The sequence below is a fragment of the Eretmochelys imbricata genome, chromosome 17, assembly GCF_965152235.1.
Source record: "Eretmochelys imbricata isolate rEreImb1 chromosome 17, rEreImb1.hap1, whole genome shotgun sequence".
NCBI lineage: Eukaryota > Metazoa > Chordata > Testudines > Cheloniidae > Eretmochelys > Eretmochelys imbricata.
Window position 1 is genome coordinate 19,302,622 of NC_135588.1, and position 17,830 is coordinate 19,320,451.

The following is a 17,830-nucleotide window of genomic DNA, read 5'->3' on the forward strand; positions in this document are numbered from 1 at the left end:
CTGACTAATCTAATCGCCTTTTATCATGAGATTACTGGTTCTGTGCATGAAGGGAAAGCAGTGGATGTATTGTTTCTTGACTTTAGCAAAGCTTTTGACACGGTCTCCCACAGTATTCTTGTCAGCAAGTTAAGGAAGTATGGGCTGGATGAATGCACTATAGGGTGGGTAGAAAGCTGGCTAGATTGTCGGGCTCAACGGGTAGTGATCAATGGCTCCATGTCTAGTTGGCAGCCGGTGTCAAGTGGAGTGCCCCAGGGGTCGGTCCTGGGGCCGGTTTTGTTCAATATCTTCATAAATGATCTGGAGGATGGTGTGGATTGCACTCTCAGCAAATTTGCGGACGATACTAAACTGGGAGGAGTGGTAGATACGCTGGAGGGGAGGGATAGGATACAGAAGGACCTAGACAAATTGGAGGATTGGGCCAAAAGAAATCTGATGAGGTTCAATAAGGATAAGTGCAGGGTCCTGCACTTAGGACGGAAGAATCCAATGCACCGCTACAGACTAGGGACCGAATGGCTAGGCAGCAGTTCTGCGGAAAAGGACCTAGGGGTGACAGTGGACGAGAAGCTGGATATGAGTCAGCAGTGTGCCCTTGTTGCCAAGAAGGCCAATGGCATTTTGGGATGTATACGTAGGGGCATAGCGAGCAGATCGAGGGACGTGATCGTCCCCCTCTATTCGACATTGGTGAGGCCTCATCTGGAGTACTGTGTCCAGTTTTGGGCCCCACACTACAAGAAGGATGTGGATAAATTGGAGAGAGTCCAGCGAAGGGCAACAAAAATGATTAGGGGTCTAGAACACATGACTTATGAGGAGAGGCTGAGGGAGCTGGGATTGTTTAGCCTGCAGAAGAGAAGAATGAGGGGGGATTTGATAGCTGCTTTCAACTACCTGAAAGGGGGTTCCCAAGAGGATGGCTCTAGACTGTTCTCAATGGTAGCAGATGACAGAACGAGGAGTAATGATCTCAAGTTGCAGTGGGGGAGGTTTAGATTGGATATTAGGAAAAACTTTTTCACTAAGAGGGTGGTGAAACACTGGAATGCGTTGCCTAGGGAGGTGGTGGAATCTCCTTCCTTGGAAGTTTTTAAGGTCAGGCTTGACAAAGCCCTGGCTGGGATGATTTAACTGGGAATTGGTCCTGCTTCAAGCAGGGGGTTGGACTAGATGACCTTCAGGGGTCCCTTCCAACCCTGATATTCTATGATTCTATGATTCTATGATTCTATGAACGGAGCATTTTTAGTCTTGAGAAAAGGAGACTGAGGGGGATGCTTATGACGGTCTTCACACACGTTACTTGCTGTTCTGAAGAGGACGGTGATCAATTGTTCTCCATGTCCACTGAAGGGAGGACAAGATGCAATGGGCTTAATCTGTACCAAGGGAGATTGGAGGTAGATATTAGGAAGAACTTAATCACTCTCAGGGTAGTTACGATCTGGCAAAGGCTTCCAAGGAGGATGGGGGAATCCCCATCCTAGGAGGTTTCTAAGGACAGGTTCGACAAACACCCGTCAGGGATGATGTCCTCAGAATTGGGAAGTGGGGGGTGTGTGTGGACTGGATGACCCCCTGAAGGTCCCTTCCAGTCCCATATTCCCATAATTCAATGACCTCCCTAGCACACAGCCCACAGACCTAGGGAATTTGCCTGTACAATCCACTGTTGAGTGCCCTCCCAGAGGCTGAATGCTGTGGGCTTTGATTCTCTCATGCAAGCACAACTGTATTGACGTCAGTCAGTTACTGCCTTAAGGCCTGACCCATAGTCCACTGGAGTCAATGGAAAGACTCCCATTGACTTCAGTGGGGTCTGGGTCAGGCCCATATGCTGGTGGGAGCGAGAGCCAAGCTGGGCCTAGAAGGTAGAAGGGCCAAGGAGGTGGAATGTCAGGGACGCATAGAAATGCGGGGCTGGAAGGGACCATGAGAGGTCAGCTAGTCCGGCCCTGTGCTGAGGCAGGACCCCTGGATACCTGTAATTATCTGAGGATTCCCTGGCCAGTTATTTTATTGAGTGGAGTGTGCACAAAAAAATGACCAATGCTGGCCCAGGTCAGCCTGCCCTGTGGAAGAACCCATGGAAGAGAGCTGGGGTGAAGAGATCTCTGAAAGGACACCCCCTACACATACCCCAAGCATGCTGTCCTGATGCTCCCCATAGAAAAGGCTGTAGGGCCCAACCCCAGGCCTGGGAATTGGAGAGGCCTGGGCCACCAGCACAGGAGCACCTGGCAAGGTGCTCCTCTGGAGTCCTGTTGCTGGGATAGCTGGCTCCAGGCTGTGGATGCTCCATACGGGGGTGGGGTGGGGAACCTGGGGCTGGATTACCTTTTTTGACTAATTTCCATGGGGCCAGGAGAGTCAAGGTGGATCCCCCTGATGTGGTTCACCCAGAACTTCCTGCAGCCACCCTGGGGCATATCCCACCCACTCCCCAGCCCGGTCACTGGATCACACAGAGACCCGGGGAACGCGCTGCCCAGATAGCTGAGCCCACATTCAACTAGATCTACATGGGGGAGGAGATCCCTCCGTGCACAGCTCGCTGGGGGACAGTCTGGGCCATCCATGCTGTAGGACGCACTAGCTGACATTTGGCTACATCTCATGCAGTCGCCATTCCGCCTTGGGTATGCTAGTCCTATGCCAGGAGCCCAGCAGCGTCCAGGCTGCTCAGTACTTGGATGGGAGATTCCCAAGAGAAATGCAAGGGGCTGCAGGAGAAAGGTTGGTGATAACAGAACCAATGTCCCAGCACGGGGTGGGCTGCTGTCCTTCCGGTGAGATGTAAGGTCCCACCCACATATGGTCATAAAAAATTTCATTGGCGCATCTCGGCCACAGCAAGGGAGTGAGGGAAACTTCACTGGAGGCTGTTACGTTCGGCCTGCTCAGATTCCCTCTGCAGTGTCACCTGGGTACAGTATTCCTCACTTCCTCTCCTAAGCTGTTCTTCTTTGCTGTTCAACAGCTGCCGGGTTCCACCCCAGAGGTGACTGCATTTCAGAGCTAGGCAAAATGATTCCTGTATGTAGGTTTTGTGTCCTGCAGGATATAAAGTTCTGTATAAATGTAAGATTATTATTATTTTATTGGTCCGTTTCCTGGCCTTGCACAACAGGTCCTGGACCATGACGGCGGCTCCCAGGCACGACAGAAATAGTAACAATGAATAACCACGAATGCTTGTCTCTGAACTTTCCAGGTGTGGCTTCGCATCTGCTTCCGTGAGAGACAACCGGACGACCATCCAGCTGACAAGTGCAAAGCAGCAATGAGAATTGGTCTCCGCCCAGCTACTGAGCACAGAGTGTGGAGGCCGGGCCTCTGGGTATTCCCTGCCTTCCTGCTTCCAGCAGCACTGCTCCTCTTCCTCGGCCCGAGCGGTGAGCTCTTTCGTTGCACGGGGTGCAGCCAGGGTGAGAACTTTTTCCACAGTTAGGGAGCTGATCCCAGGACAGGGCACTTCCAGGATCAGCTGGATCGAGGTAAATCTCTCCCTCCACATGGGGAACCTCTAGCCACCAGCGCTGTGTCCGGTACAGGTGCGCCGGCTGATTGGTCGGTCCCCCGCATGGGTGTGCGGAGCTCCTTGGGAGCAGCAAAAATGAAGGCTGGTTCCAAACCATGCACGTGAGAGTCACTCCAGCTTCTGAACACAATTGCCACAGGCCAGAGTTGGCAGGAAGCATTGCCTAATGGGAAGAGTGCTGAAGAGGGACTCTGGAGACTGGGTTCTAGTCCCAGCTTTGCCACTGGCCTGCTGGGTGACCCTGAGTAAGTTACTCACTAGCCTGCTCTGTGCATCAGTTTCCCCTTCCATAAAATGGGGATAATGATCCTGCTCTCCCTTGTAAAAAGCTTTAAGATTTCCTGATGAAAAGTGCTCTGTAAAGCCTTGGTACTTATCCCTGGGCCGAGAGTCAGCTGAAGGTAGGGTTGCCAATTTTGGCTGGACGTATTCCTGGAGGTTTCATCACATGCCATAATCTTTCATTAGAGATTAATCTTTAATTCCTGGAGACACCAGGACAATCCTGGAGGGCTGGCAACACATAGGTCTGTGCATCGCGTAAGTCGCACTGAAGCCCAGACGGCCTTAAATAGCACTTTGTGCTGGCGTCGGAGCAGGGGTGAGTTTCACAGATGTCTTCCTTTTGACACCCGCAAATTGTGGGCACAGATCCCCTGCCATTATTTCAAGGCTTAATCGGTGTCACTCAGACAACAGGTTTCCTTGATCTCTGGGCACAGTCAGGCCGGTCCACGTGACGTTAATTGTGTCTGCAAATAACTGCAGGCGCACCAAGGATGCTGCCGGTCCAGGACATTTTCCAAACCAAGCCCCAGTCTCATGAATGATATTTGGGATGGCAAATGCAGTGGCCCGAGTCAGCTACTAATCAGAGCTAGCAGGGAATCGGCTTTTTCTTGTCATGGGAAATTCTGTAATTTCTGTAATTTTCTTCCATTCTGAAATGGAACAAAAAGAAACCTTTTCTGCATTTCCTGCAAAATGAAATTCCCGAAAACTCTTCATTTGGGGCCAATCGAAGCCATTTTGGTTTGGGAAAATCAAAACGGCTCGTACCGATTTCAACCCTTTTGAACTTTTTTTTGCTTTTCACTTTTATAGGCAAAACAATTCATTTTGTGTTTGAAAGGTCATTTGGAAATGAAAAGCCGAAATAGTCCATTCCAAAACGGGGACAGTTCGATGTTCTTAAAATGTTGCATTTAGGCTTTTTCAAAATAAAAGCGCGTTGACATTGACAAATGTTTCTAACCCTTTTGATTTTAGGCAAAAATGGCCTTTGCTATCGAAACCCCCTTTTTCTGAACACGTTCTGACCAGCCGTGGTGGTAACCATAGGAAGGGCTATTGCTGATCGAACAGCTCCTAACCTTGTTATATGCAGATGTGCCAGGGTTTTGTGCATGGCGATTTTCTACCACCCCCATCTCCTGCCAGCCTCTTTGCAATTCTTCTTTGGCCATTCCAAGCTGCTGTGCCAGCCTCTTCCCCGACACTCACAACGAGCACTGACCAGGGAAGGGTTCCTTGCTTTAATACTGGTAGTTGACGCTTGACAAATTCAGACTGAAAATAAGGTGGACATATCTAACTGAAAGCATGATTAACCATTGGACCAACTTAGAATCATAGACTCACAGACTATCAGGGTTGGAAGGGACCTCAGGAGGTCATCTAGTCCAACCCCCTGCTCAAAGCAGGACCGAGCCCCAATTTTTGCCCCAGATCCCTAAATGGCCCCCTCAAGGATTGAACTCACAACTTTGGGTTTAGCAGGCCAATGCTCTAACCACTTACCAAGGGTTGTGTGGGTTCCCATTTTTAAATCAGAATGGGATGTTTTTCAAAGGGCAAACAGGAATGGTTCCAGGGAAGTTCTACACGGGATGATCAGACTAGATGGCCACACTGGTTGCTTCTGGGCTCGGAACCTATGACTCTGTGAAATGTGAGGGCTCCCCTAGCCAGTGCTTGGCTCCCCACCCTCACACACAGTGCCTGTGACTTCCATGCCCCGTGGGGCGCGATCATGACTGGACTGGCTGAGGGAACAGAGGCTGCCCTCCTCCCAGCAGAGGTGGAGGGCGGTGAGGAATGGGGGTGATTGGACGGGGCCAGCGAAAAGAGAGAAGAAAAGGGACTTTCAAGATGCCTAGCAGGGTTGGATGCTCAATTGCCATTAATGTCAATGGGGACTGAGCATCTAAATCCCTTAGGCAGCTTGGAAACCGCCAGCTGATGTGGGGGAGGCTGGGGGCGGGGAGGACAATAGAGGGACAAAGTGCTGATTGCCCTCCAGCCCTGCACACCTAAGCTCCTTCCAGCCCCTGGAGGGAAGGTGCAGCTCGGTGGAGCCCCACAAGAGCCCAGTCTGACTCCTCTCCGGCGGCACTCTCCTGAATATCAGTGGAATTGCCTGGTGTCCTGGCGCAGTTAGTACCATTGTTATCCCTTTGACAGGGGCCCTCTTCAGGATGGGGGCCCTGGGCAAACACACAGGCCTTGCCTTCGCTAGGGAGAAAGGTGTTTGCTATCCCGTGGTAACTGACGTGAGGTAAAATCCCAGTGAAGACAAGGCAGCTGTAGTTTTAACATGGGTTAGCAGGCCAAGGTGAACGCTAGACTCTCCCACCATCTTTATCTCGACCTACTAATGTAACCCACACACCTCCACACCCAGATGGTGTGTGGGTTACACTAACACAAGTGAAAACTACACCCTGCCTTGGTTTCACTAGGGTTTTCCTCGTGTTAGGCACCAGGAGTAGAGAACACCCTTTCCCCTAGTGAACCCATACAGCCCTAAGCTTCTCTTCCGCACAAGTCCTGTGAACAGCGTGTAACACTGACAGACTCCGGTCGTCGGTGGGTGGGATCCGAACCTGGGACCTGTGGAGCTAAATGCTTGAGCCTCTCATGTGCCCCTAAGCTAAGGCTACAGAGCAAACACATGAATCTCTCTCTAAGTGGTCTTGGTGCCACTACGTGGGACAGAACACCACACGCAGGAGGGGTGTGGGTTCCAAGTGCTCATCCACCAGCTTTGTGAGTGTGGACTAGGAGACGGTATAGGCCCAGTGCCAGTCTAGGGGTGGGAGGAGACAAAGTCTCACGTCCCAGGCTGTGGTCAGGATGTAGCCAGAGCCCATGGAGGCGGCGACGTTACCGGAGTCTCTCTGGCCCGGTCTGGTCAGGACATCTCTCAGAATCAGGGCGACAAAGGCACAGTGGCGTCATGCTGGATCCTGGGGTCCCAGGAGACGGTGGGGGTGGCAGCCAAGATGGTGACGCTCCCTCCTTCCCCGTCTCTCGTCTTTTGGTCAGCCAGCATGGCGGTAGCCAGCCTGTTGCCCCAAAGGCTCTTTCTGAGGACCCACAAAGGGGGTGGGTGGAGTCACTTCCTTGTTTGGTTCACCAATTTTGGTCCATTCACTTCTGGTCCCTCACTTCCCTTGCTTACCAGGCATGATATTAACATGGTCCTTGAGTTATGGAAGGAGGCTCTTTGCTTTCGGCTAACTCAGTCCGTCTCGCTTTTGCACCTTCTCCCATCAGCATTCGTTGTTATAGGGTCTGGGGACAGCTTATGAACTTTCACACACTCTGTACTGGGGAGCTCACAATGAGGGTACATTTGTAGGCCCAATTATCACCACGGACACCAATCAGTCTTTGGCTTCTAATGCTAAGGGCTCTTTTTAAACAGGGCAGAGAGCCTTGAAAGATGTGCAGAGGGTGAAATCTCAGGGTCAGCTGTTTATTGAAACTCGCTGCTCTCAGCTGGCTCTCTTGGGGAGATGGGGAAGCAGGTTCTCTTGTGCATGAACTTGGTACCAGCTGCTGTGGTCCTTGCTTGGCCAAATTCCCAAGGAATGCAGGACTGGGCCCTGAGGTTTGAATTCTCTGAGGGAGTATCGGTTTGGGTAGGAAACAATGCCCTGAAGAATCCTAACAATGAAACCTGAGTCGTTTGAAGCCTGCCAGCAGAACTGGCTGATGTTCATGGCAGCCTTCTTTGGTGCCCGGCTAGTCGGTGTGTTTTGGTGAAAGAGTCACCTGAAGCAGGTCAGTTTCTTCGCTAGGTACTCAGTACCATGCTGACTGACTCAGCCGTCTTGCCGCAGCACTTGCTGGCCTCATAATGGAGACGATCAAAACTTGCCTTTGCCATCACCGAGATGTGGGGGCCCTAGAAGCCTGAAAGTCAACAGCAATAGGAGGGGCAAAGCCCCGCTGACTGGAACCTGTGGGGACATGCCACTGAAACCTCTGTGGAGGGAGATCGGCAGGGTGGGTGCTGCTCTTGTAAAGAAATGGGGGTGAAGCTTGGGAAATTGGCCAGACGGGAGAGGCCCCAAATCAGGACACCCAAAGCCTTCACTTAGCACCCTTGCTCCAGGCAAGCCCTACATACACAATACAGGGAACAATCCTGGCTCAGCCCCAGAGGGAAAGTTACCTAGATTGCATCATCTCTGAGTGAGATGATTCTCTGCCGAGCCGGATGCTCGTTTGTTCCAGGGGATATTGCTCCTGTGTAAACCCCAGTCATTACCCTGTAGTGTGTGTGTGTATTGGCTGACCCACAGAGGAGAAGGGCACTGAACAGGGAGTCAGGACACGTGAATTCTATTCACGGCTTTGCCATTGACTTGGTGCGTGACCAGGCCTCAGTCTCTCCAATTGCAAAGCGAGGCTAATGAGACTTACCTCTCTTTATAACACACCTCTCATCCCCATCCAGCCGATAATGGGGTTCTCCTGAAGCTCATGTGGTGGAGGAGCTCACGGGCAGGGCGAGAAAAACACCATCCCCTGGTTTACATTGTTGCTAGCACCCGGTGAGCTGCACTGGAGTTAGTCTGGTGGTGGGAAAATGCCCCCGTGTAGACAAGGTCTGAAAGGGTTTGAGCTCATGCCACTAAAGTCAACTGGAGCTTCACCACCAGCTCCAGCAGGGCTGAGATTGGGCCCCCCAGCATTGCAGTGAATACAGCAGGAACCATGGGGCTCACTGTATTTCTTCTTCATTTCTCCACTTTTTAGTATTTGCTTGCCAGCCTCACAGGGCGCATTAACCAGAGCTGCATGAAATGTGCCTGTTTCCATTCACTGTGGCACATGGAGACTTTCTGTGGCTTGAGTTCACATGGGATTCTCCCCCCATGGAGTTAGGGGGTTTGAATCCCACCCGCCCCAAAAAAACATAAAAAACTCACAGGGGGTAAAATAGAAATTCAGCCCCAGGCAGAGACCTACAGTAGCTGTAGGCACCTTGTAAGGGTTCAAGTGGGACCTAAGTGGGGCCTAGGCCTTATATCTGCTGGCTCCTCTGTAAAGGGGGTGAATTTTACCACTGATGAAGAGAGGTTTTGGTTACAGCTGGGCCAGAACTAAGTTCCAAACACTTCCTGTCACATGGTGTCTGGCCCTTTAAGGGGAGTTGGGTCCAGCCTCACCTGTGACTGATCAGCTGCTTCCCAGCTGAGTTTGATCCAGTGATTATAAAAGCCACCCAGTGGCTCAGCTAGAAAGAGGAGCTGCAGGGAGGAGACTGGGACATGAACACAGATACAAGCGGAAAGGCCTTAGCAGAAGACCTGAATTGGGGGAACAACCAGATTTATACATAGCCTAACGTTGAACTGTTGTGTTTGAAGAATAGACGGTGCTCTGAAGGAAGGGATTGATAAGACTTTCTGGGCTAGGGGGAGAGGCCAGCAGCCTACAGCCCCAGCCTCTGCAGGGAGGAGATAAAATTCAGATCTGAAATGTGCCACCTGAACCCAGCTCAGGTACCACAATGTTGGGCACAGTCTAAACACTAAGGCCTTGTCTACACAGGAAAGCTATACTGTGAATTTATATTGATTTAGCAGTGGTATTCCCTAACGGATGTTCTTATTTTGATGTGAGTGCCTTTTTTGTTTTGTTTTGTTTTTTGTTTAGCTTATCCCAATTTGGAAGAGGTTTAAGCTAAACTGGGAAAAGCCATTCTTCTTTGGGAACAGGAGTGTCCACCCAGAGAGCTATACTAGTGCTCCTGTACCAGTCTAACTTCCCAGGTAGCCCCGGGATTGTCACAGCAGGTTAGGAGTTTGGCACCAGAGCTGGTTGCAAAGTCTTGATGGAAGAGTCGTCTGTCTACAAAGGCGATTTCACTGAAATGGACACATTGCATCTGAGCATGCCGATTTCAGGGACCTTTCCATACGGTAATACTTTGTTTTGACTTTTATAGGATATTAAATATAATCTATCGTTAACATTTTAATATTCTATAAAAGTCACACCAAAATGCGTTGACACTGGAAACAAAAGATTTCAACATTCGTGTAACAAAGCTTTTCGGTGGCTCTGGATCTTTTGGGGGAATGTTTGTTCTGCGGGAAATTTTCGAAATGTCAACATTTTGTTCCCATTCAGAACACAGTTTTTTGGAACTTCCCACCGACTGGGAATTCTCGTTATTCTAGTCATCGATTCAACGGCCAGAAAGGACCATTGTGACCATCTAGTCTGACTTCCTGTGTAGCACAGAACTTTCCCCAAATAATTCCCCGAGCAGATCTTTGAGGCACCCCGCTGTCACTGCATTTCCGTTAGATTTCAGCACTTCACTCCCGTAGGCTCTTTGAAAACTCCCAGCTTTCATGCCTCCACCTCACTCGGAACTGGCTCGAGTCTAAAGCTTTTCAGCAACTGGGTTGGGGTCTGGAATGGAAGCTGACACACTGGTGGCCCTGGCAAGGCTAATGCAGACTGAACATCAGCGAGTGAGCGTGTCGTCCTTGTTGGCCTACAGGGAGAGCCTTTGAAAATGAGTGCTCTGCTTTGATGCATGCTTGGAAGCATGCTTGCTCTGGTCTGGAGTGAGGAGCTGCAGGCTGGCACCTCTCAGCCCTTCCATGGGAAAAGCTTGGCTGACGGCGGGCAATCCACTTCTCACTGATGTGCTTATACTACACTGGTAACTATCTTTCCCGCAATCCTCCTCCCTCCCCAATAAATTGCATGGAATTTGGAATAAATCACAGATTTCCCCAGGGAGAATTTGAGACAGGAACTTTGTAACCTTAAACCAGGAAGAGCACGCGCTGCCCTCTAGTGTTTCATTCATTTCTTTTTGTGAATGAGACTTGGCTAAGTGGATAACAAAGGGCGATTTGTCCTCCAAGGTACACTATTGCAGAAGCAGCATCTGGAAATGAGTGTCTATGTAGGCGTATTGCACCAGGGCCTCGTTGCCTGCCCTGGTGTAACTGAGATGGGAATCTGGTTCTAGGTTATTTGGTGGATTTTATTTCCACTGGTTCTGTTCCCTTTTTCGCTTTGCTAAGATGGATAAAGGAAACCTGGAAGTAGAACTGGTTGGAAAATGGAATTTCCATCCCACAGGAAATGAAAACATTTTAACATTTGCTTTCATCCCAAATTGGGAGAAAAAGTCAAAATTTAGAAGTATTGTGGGAACAGAAATACTAAAAAATTGTCAGTTTGGAAGCATCAAAACAACCTTATTGAATCATTTTGTTTTGGCAGGTTTCAGAGTAGCAGCCGTGTTCGTCTGTATTCACAAAAAGAAAAGGAGGACTTGTGGCACCTTAGAGACTAATTTGTGAGTCTCTAAGGTGCCATAAGTCCTCCTTTTCATTCTGTTTTGAGAATGTCAAAATAATTCATTTTGAAACATAACGTCAAATATATATTATTCACATTAATATTTTGTCATCTCATGTAAATGGCTAAATAAAGCGGCAAAGTTGAAATGAAACCAAATGAGAACGTCGAAACAAAAAACTCCATTCTGATTGTGAGTCGGTTTGAAATATTTCTGGCAAAATTGTTGTCAATTGGTACTTGTCTGCAAAACATTTAGATTCTGACAAAAGGACATTTTCTTAGGGAAAATGTTCCACTGAAAATTTTTCAGGTGTCTCTATCTGGAAGATTGGCTTTCCAAAATACCATTTTTTCCTGTTTTCTTTTAAACATAGAAATACCAGAAATGTCAAGTCTGGGGGGTCTTCTGGTTTTGCTGAAAGTCGATTGGGCATCCCAGATGAATGTTGCAAGTTCTTGCACCTTAATGAAAGGGGCAGGGATATGAAACTTTACCAAAGATGTCCTTTGTATCAAGTGTGTTTTAGCCTTTGGAGTTAAATAGGTGTCAGCAAAAAGAAATGCAAAACAGTTTTAAACAATCTGACTCAAAATGCTTTCCCTCACTGTGGGGTTTACTCAAGTGATCTAAAGTTGAGTCAGTTCTCTTGAGTCAGCCCAGCATGGGGGAGATCAGTGATACTGAGCGATCAGGCTGGAGTTGCTGAATCATTACTGCCCATCCCGTTGTTCCCAGAATTGCAGTACACCGAGCTGCCCTGTGAATCCTTTCCCAGTGTATTGTGGGAGAACTCGCCTGTCCCTTCTGGGCACGTGGGTGGAAGTAGTGTGAACCTGGCAACTCCTTCAAGTAAACCACTTCTAGCTTGATGTGCTCCCGATTTCTGTCCGGGGCCTTTGTTTCAGCTGGTGGCAAGGCCTGGATCCAGCTTCTTGACTCTTAACGCTGTCTCTTAGGGTTTGCCTACATGCACAAGTTGCACTGGTTTAAGATTTGTCATCTTAGTGTGGCTGGAAGAATTGTTTTGGTGGGGAGTGCCCACGCTTTTCTGCTTCTGTTCACACATATGGCGATGCTTGCGTCCGCCCGGCGCACTGCACTGGGGGGCAGGTATCTGTGTCCTCGCTGCCTTTTGGGAGACGTTTGCTGGGCATGGTGGGAGAAGGGCCTTGGGATTCATTCGGTAGCCTGGGACTCAGGTGATCTGGGTTCAGTTCCTGGCTCCGCCCCGGACTCTCTGCGTGACCTGGAGCAAGTCACCAAGGAGCAGATTTTCAGAAGGGCTCCATGGATTGGATGCTGAGGTCTTTGGACAACCTGGCCCCTACATTTCCCACTGTAAGCTGCTCAGAGCTGAGCCCCTCTGAAAACCTGGCCTTTATTTCGGTGCCCAAGTGGGGAGCTGAGCTCTTTTGAAACTGGCCCCAGCTGTGGGTGCAGAGCCCTGGAAAACTAACCCCCTGCCCCCGTCCCTGAGCTCAATCAATGAATCTCTCTATACCTTTAGCCTGCCTTGTCTAGTTAGATTGTAAACTCTGGGGCAGGGAGTATCTCTTACTATGGGTATGTACAGCGCCTAGCACAATAGGGCCTCACTTTCGTCTAGGCCTCTAGGTGCTGAGTAATAAATAATACTTACAATGATCCTGTCTGTTCACAAGCTCTCCTGTGGCCCATAGAGTCCTCCAAAGTGGATAAAAGCTGAATTTTTTGTGGCTGACTTAGAACCCTCTGAAGCCATATTTGTCATCCTCAAGATGCCCAAAAGGGCAGTGGCCCAGTTTGTTTCATGCCATGAAAGTCACCTTTAAATTATTCTCTTCATGGCCATGGCATCTGGTGCATGAGTTACAGGACATCATGCTTACACTGAACTGACAGTTCTGGCTCTGCTCTGCTTATGGGAGAAGGGCCGGCCTGGAAAGAGCAGGATCAGGCGGGTTAGAGGCGGGAGGAGGGATAAGGTAGAGAAAAGAAGGCAAAGGGACGACGTAGAAGAGAGACCCTGATCACGCGTTCGTGTTCCGTGACTAAGACAGGGACTTTTCATAGAGTCTCAGGCCAGAAGGGACTTCTGTGATCATCTGCTGCCCTCCTGTATAACCCAGGCCAGAGAACTGCTGTGAAATCATTAGGGAACAAGCCAATCTGGGTTTAAAAATTGCCAGTGATGGAAACCGTTAGTAGAGTGTTCCAATGCTTAGTTACGCCCGCTGTTACACAGGTAAGCCTCCTTTCCAGTCCGAATTTGTCCAGGTTCAACTTCCATTGTCTGCTCGACTGAAGAGTCCGTTACCAACTATTTGTTCCCCATCTAGGTAAGTAGAGATTGTGATCGTCGCCCCCTTAACCTTCGCTTTCAGTCTTTGGAGTCTTTCACTTGAAGGCAGGTTTTATTTATTGGGAATTGTTATCCTGAAAGATGGGGCGGGGGGGGTGGGGATCTAACTTTCAGGTCTGGGGTTTCTCTGGAGTTGGCATTAGACGCACCCGTTCATCCGAGCTGATCAATGGTGAGCTTTCTGCTGGAAATAAAGGTTTTTGGACCAATTCAAGAATGCCGGGAAATAGACACGGTGACCTGAAGTGAAGAAACAGATTGACAGAGCCAGAAGAGTACCCAGAAGTCACCTACTACAGGGCAGGCCCAACAAAGAAAATAACAGAACGCCACTAGCCACCACCTTCAGCCCCCAACTAAAACCCCTCCAACACATCATCAAGGATCTACAACCTATCCTGAAGGACAACCCAACACTCTCACAGATCTTGGGAGACAGGCCAGTCCTTGCTTACAGACAGCCCCCCAACCTGAAGCAAATACTCACCAACAACCACATACCACACAACAGAACCACTAACCCAGGAACCGATCCTTGCAACAAAGCCCCTTGCCAACTGTGTCCACATATCTATTCAGGGGACACCATCATAGGGCCTAATCACATCAACCACACTATCAGAGGCTCGTTCACCTGCACATCTACCAATGTGATATATGCCATCATGTGCCAGCAATGCCCCTCTGCCATGTACATTGGCCAAACTGGACAATCTCTACGTAAAAGAATAAATGGACACAAATCAGATGTCAAGAATTATAACATTCAAAAACCAGTTGGAGAACACTTCAAGCTCTTTGGTCACTCGATTACAGACCTAAAAGTTGCAATTCTTCAACAAAAAAACTTCAAAAACAGACTCCAACAAGAGACTGCTGAACTGGAATTAATTTGCAACTCGATACAATTAACTTAGGCTTGAATAGAGACTGGGAGTGGATGGGTCATTACACAAAGTAAAACTATTTCCCTTTGTTTATTCCCTTCCACCCCCCACTGGTCCTCAGATGTTCTTGTCAACAGCTGGAAATGGCCCACCTTGATTATCACTACAAAAGGTTCCCCCTCTCTCTCTCCTCCCCCCCCCTCCCCCCGCTCTCCTGCTGGTAATAGCTCACCTTACCTGATCACTCTGGTTACAGTGTGTATGGTAACACCCATTGTTTCATGTTCTCTGTGTATATAAATCTCCCCACTGTATTTTCCACTGAATGCATCCGATGAAGTGAGCTGTAGCTCACAGAAGCTTATGCTCAAATAAATTTGATAGTCTCTAAGGGGCCACAAGTCCTCCTTTTCTTTTTGCGAATACAGACTAACACGGCAGCTACTCTGAAACCTGTAAATGGATTGTGGCCCGTGCGAAACAATTCAGTGCTCAGATTTTGTGAGAGAAGTACGCAGCGCCATTCCGCGCCGCTCACCTGTAGGGCACTTGCAAGGGGGAGGCCGCGGGCGATGGTCTCTGGCAAGCGCTGAGGGGCCCAAGAACTCTGTGCTGCGTCAGGCTGTCCCCCGAGTTCAGGGCGCGCTTAGGGTGGGGGTTCTGGGCCAGACACTTTAAAGAGAGAGGGCCAAGCCATGACACTCAAGTCTGGACCTGGAGCTGAGCGGCCCCCAGGGTTGTGGGCGATCCGATCCCGTGTCCCAGTTTGGGTCCCTCTCTTTGGTTTGCACTCAGCAGCCCGTGCTGGGGACGGCAGGGAGGCCAGTGGGAAGCCGCCTCCCTTGGCGTACCCGCTCAGAGCTGGTTCTGGGGACCCAGTGTCCATCCCAAGTAACAGGCTGGGGTTTGAGTAGCTCCATGGAGTGGGGAGCCCGGGGAGGGCCCCCTGCCCCCCTGGCTGTGGAGCCACTAAGGCAGATGCAGCCCAATGGGGAGGTGCCAGCCTTGCCCGCTTCTCACAGCCAGAGCAGAGACTGCTCCAGCCACGCCCTCTCTCCTCTGCAGGTGTCTGGGAGGGGACGGTGTAGGGCCACCCTCCTGGCACATGGCGCACCCCCTAGGCTGGGGGAGTCCCCAGGCGGGAGGAGCCTCATGCGGTCCAGCCCCTTCCTGCGGCCAGAGAGGCCCTGGTGCGGTTCAGAATTGGGCCCAGCCTGCCTTTCGGGGGTGCAAAAGGCTCCCCAAGGTGCAAAGCAGAAGGAAGAGCAGGCCTGGCATCGCAGCCACTGACTGTCCGAGCCACTGGGTGTCACCATTGCACTGTATATCCCGGGGACCGAGGTGTCCAGCGACCGGGCGTAGAGAGCTCCATGCTCCTGGCCTGCCCCACCCCTGGCCTCTTGTGGGGGCGTTGCACCACCATGCTGAGCGGTCGCTTTCTCACCCGCGTTGGGCACAGGCGTGAGGCCCAGGAGAATCGGGTGTCCGTCTGGCTAAGCGCACGGAGACGTGGCCGAGGAGAGACTGGTTGGGGGGGGTTAAAACCCTTGGCATCTGGAGTGGGGTCTCCTGGGGAGCCCTTGCTAACGTCCAGCTGGCTGAGGTCCGAGGGAGTTTTCCTGCCTTTCTGTGTGGCCGGCTATCCCTGGTTAGATTAGGGTGACCAGATGTCTCCATTTTAAAGGAACGGTCCCGATATTTGAGGCTTTGTTTTATATAGGGGCCTATTGTCCCCCACCCCGTCCCGATTTTTCACACTTGCTGTCTGGTCACCCTATGCTAGGGCTGTCGAAGGTGGCTTAGAACTGGGGCTCAGACACTTAGGCCAGGTCTACACTACAGACCTGCGTCGCTCAGGGGTGTGAAAAATCCACCCCCGAGCGACGTCGTTGTACCGACCGTAACCTCCCGTGTGGACAGCGCTAAGTCGATGGGGGCGCTTCTCCCACTGGCATCGCTACCGCCTCTCGGGGAGGTGGATTAACTGCGTCGGCGGGAGAGCGCTCTCCCGTCGGTGTAGGAGCGTCTTCACTGAAGGGCTACACGGGCACAGCTGCTCCCGTGCAGCATTTTAAGTGCCGACCTGCCCGGACGTAGTGCGATCCCTTTGCCAGGAGTTGGGGCTTTAAGGGAAGCGCCAGGTTTTGCACGACTCAGACTGGAATGGCAGTAACTGGTGACGCGGCACAAGCCTGGCAAGCGGTGAGCCCGCTTCTGAGCTCGTGTCATTTGTCATTGCTGCCCTGCCTTCGAGAGAACAGCCCCGACTGGCACCAGCTGAGGAGCTAGTCCTGCGTGTGGAGCCGGAAGATGGGACAGGCGTTCCAAGCAAATGCACTTCCCATGTGGTGTTTGCCAGCTCGTGCTGCCTGGTTCATAGGATCACAGGCTTGGAAGGGACCCCAGGAGGTCATCTAGTCCAACCCCCTGCTCAAAGCAGGACCAACCCCACTAAATCACCGAAAAGCTATGAAAAGCCTTCTGTTTAATTAGGAAAACCAATGAGCTGCCCCTCCCTTCTGCAGCACCTGCTCTTTCTGATCCACAGGGATCCAACTACACGGCCTATGGGGATAAACACAAGCTGAGAAGGGAGGCACTTTGGTTCCAGTTTCCCAGAAAGGATCAGTTACTGGAATGGGATTCTTGCCTGTGATTTCCCCACTCGCTTCTCCCCTCTGTCTCCAGCTACACCTAGTGTAAATGGTTTTTTGTTTTTTTTTTTTAAATGTACATCTTCTCCTCTCCGGCACTCAGCCAGACGGTCTCTGCTGAGGAGCTGCGGCAGATAGGAGAGCAGATCTCCAATGTGACCAGCCCCTTCTGCCAGATACTCTGTTTGGTTCCTTTTTCAGCAGAAGCTGTAGCCCGAGTCCTTGTGCAGTCATTTGCACCAGTGCAACGTAATGTGCAGCTAGATCAGTGGGAGCATTTTACATCACTTTGCTGGTGTAAATGCCTGGACACGGCAGAATCTGGCCATGTGTTGGTAACCTGCGGCCAGTCCTGCTCTTGAGCGTTCCTTCTTAAGGGGACCGGCATCCCCTGGGTGGCTGCACTGGGCTGTTGCCCGGTACTGATCATGGGCCCGATTCCCTTTGTCCTGCACCTCATGTCGTCATTGACGCCAGCACAAAGGGGCTGTAGAGAGCTAGCGGCTCAGCACGGTGACCATTCACGCTGGCGTGAGTGAGGACACCGGCTATAGGAGGGCCATGGGGAATCAAGCCCCCTGGGGGTGGAGGAAAGTTCAGCGTTCCCCAGCTACGAAGGCCTGCTGCATTCATCGCTCCGGCGGCTTCACATTCGAGCGGCATTGTTACCGCTGTCAGGCTGGATGCCTGCGCGTGGTAAAGCCCGCGCTGGCCCAGCCGTGACACAGCCTGAGCGCCCCAGGGCATCTGCTCTATCGTTACTCAGGCCTT